This window comes from Athene noctua, unplaced genomic scaffold (genome assembly GCF_965140245.1).
Source record: "Athene noctua unplaced genomic scaffold, bAthNoc1.hap1.1 HAP1_HAP1_scaffold_382, whole genome shotgun sequence".
NCBI classification, from domain to species: domain Eukaryota; kingdom Metazoa; phylum Chordata; class Aves; order Strigiformes; family Strigidae; genus Athene; species Athene noctua.
The window spans coordinates 5,001-7,500 of NW_027437840.1; the positions used below are offsets into that span (position 1 = coordinate 5,001).

At 78.2% G+C, this 2,500-nt stretch overlaps 1 non-coding gene across 1 annotated transcript; it reads left to right on the plus strand.

The window, feature by feature from the left end:
- The first annotated feature begins 1,958 nt into the window (after positions 1 to 1,958).
- On the plus strand, positions 1,959 to 2,111 carry LOC141955647 (5.8S ribosomal RNA). Its single transcript, XR_012632677.1, has one exon. It is a non-coding gene; the product is annotated as a 5.8S ribosomal RNA (ribosomal RNA).
- Positions 2,112 to 2,500: the final 389 nt, after the last annotated feature.

Consider the following 2,500-nt stretch of genomic DNA (forward strand, 5'->3'; position numbering starts at 1 on the left):
GGGGCGGCGGGCAGAGCAGGCCTCGCCGGGGTCGGGGGAGGCGTCTCCCCCGATCCTTCCTGCCCGCACCGTGGCGGGCTTGCTGCGGAGCAAGCCCGCCGGGGGGCCGGCCGGCCGCGTGCAGGGCCGAGGCCTCTGGGCGTTCCGGGCTCGGGTGCGTGGCGCCGGCCCTCGGGCCGGCGGGCGAGTTCCCGCGCCGGGCCGTGTCCCGCGCGCCAGCGGGCGGCCCGAGCCACGGCTCTCCTCCCGGGCGCAGCGCCGGGATACTGAGGGAAACCTCGGGCCCCGGGCCAGGAGGACGTGGTGGTGGTGGCGGATGTCGGGCGCGCCCCCGCGGGCGGACGCTCCCCCGATGGCGGCAGCGGGGGAGGCACCCCCGCGGGGCCCTTGAGGATGTTTCCCTCACCCCAGGGCCAGGTACCTAGCGTCCGCGCCTCCGCGGCCCTCCCTCGGCTGAGCCCGGGGGTCGAAGGCCGCGGAGCCGGGCGGAGGTTTAAAGACTCGGGCGGCTCGGTGCGACCCGCAGGGGCGGGCCCCGGCCGTGTGCGGCGGTTGAGCCTCCAGGGGCGGGAGTCGCTCTCGTGCAGGCCCTGGCCATGGCGGCCGCCGCCCACGCCGTGGGCTTTTTGTCCCCTCGGGCGGCCGCGCCGGGGAGGGGTGTCCCCCCTGCCCCCCCTTCTCCGCGGTCCGGTCTCGGCGGCGAGACCGGCGGCGTTCGGTCGGCCGCAGCCGGCCTGCCTCGCCCTCGAAACGCGAAGGGGAACCTCCCCCCCCCCCGGCGGGGAGCGCGGGCTCTCTCGCCGTCGGGGGCGATGGCGATTCCCCCACGGTCGGGGGTCTCGCCGGGCGGGGCGGCCTGCTCGGGCCGCCGCGTCTCCGTGGACGCGCAGCGGCGCGCTTGCGGCTTCGTGCTCCTTGCTTGCCACCCCCACCCCTTCCCGCCCCGGCTGAGGGGAGGGGCGGCGCAGCCCCCGGGCCCGAGCGGCGGCGGCGGCGCCGCCGCTCGGCGTGCCGGCCGGCGGTCGCTCGGTGGCCGGCCGCGTGGCCTGTCCCGTCCCGGGTCCTGCCCGTCGCTTCGCAGTCGCCTTTCCCGGTCTCGGTCAGGCGAGGCGGGTGGGCGGCCGAGGGGCGTTCCCCGTCCCGTTCTCCGCGCGGAAGCGGGGAGAGGGGGCGTCGCCTCCGGCTCAGCGGCGTCCGCCTTCTGCCTGGCGCGTGCCTGCGGAAGGGGCCGAGACGAGAAGCGGCGGCGGCGGCTCCGGGAGGGCAGCCGCGGCGGTGCGGTGGCCGGGCGGCGGTCGGGCGGAGCGCCGGGCGGCGGCGTCGCGTCGCCGTCTCGGGTTCCGGCGGTTGGCCGTCCGTCCCTGTCTCCGGTGTGGTGCGGCGGCGGCGCCGCGCGGGCGTTCCCGGCGTCGGGGCGAGAGCCGGGGTTTCGGGGCCACGGGGGCAAGGAGCCGGCTGTCGCAGCGCGCGGGCGCTGGGCGGCGCGGAGGCGCGCGCGGCGCGAGCGGGGCGCCCCCGCTGGTCGCCCGCGCGGCGGTCAGCGTCTGTGGTTTCCCCCCTCCGCGCGAGCGAGAGGCGGGTGCAGGTCCGGGCGCGCGGTCGGACGCGCCGCCGGCCCTCCGTGCGGAGGCCGGGCCGAGCCCGGGCGCCTGGGCCGCCTCCGAAGCGAGCAAGGTGCTTGTTGTTTCCCCAGGTCGGTCGGGAGCGCGGGCTCCCCGGGCCCTTGCCGTTCGGAGCTTGTTTCACCCTTCCCTTCCTTCCCTCCGTTGTGATGTCGGTACGGTCATCTGAGGCGAGGCGCGACCGTCGCCCGCCGGTCGTCGCGCGCCCCCTCCGCGCGTGCGGAGGGGGGCGGTCGGTCGGTCGGTGGGGCGGCGGTCCGTCGTCCGAGAAGGGGGCCGCTTCTGCGGAGCGGTCCCGGCCCCTCCGCGCGCGCGGGGCGGTGCCGAAAGGCAGACAACTCTTAGCGGTGGATCACTCGGCTCGTGCGTCGATGAAGAACGCAGCTAGCTGCGAGAATTAATGTGAATTGCAGGACACATTGATCATCGACACTTCGAACGCACTTGCGGCCCCGGGTTCCTCCCGGGGCTACGCCTGTCTGAGCGTCGCTTGACGATCAATCGCCGGCCGGTGCGCCGTCCCTCCCCGCCTCGCCTCGGCGGGCGGGCGGGCGGCGTCCGCGGCGGCGCGGCTGGGGTGCCTCGCAGGCCCGTCGGTGTCGGCCGAGGGCCTTCGTCCCCCTAAGTGGAGACTCGGGGAGCGCTCCGAAGCTCCCCGCTCCCGGAACGCCCGCTTGGCGGAGCCTCGTCCCGCCGGGGCCGGGCGGCCCGTTGGTTCGGTCCGGCCGGGTCGGGCGCGGCGGTGGGGAAGGGCCGAGGTGTCGGGGGGGGAGAGGCGCGGGCCTCTTCCCCGGCCTCCTCCCGCGCGGGCGGCTGTCTGCGGGTGGGTACCGCGGCGGTACCGTGCCGTGCTGCCGCTCGCGTGCGGGGCGTGCGCC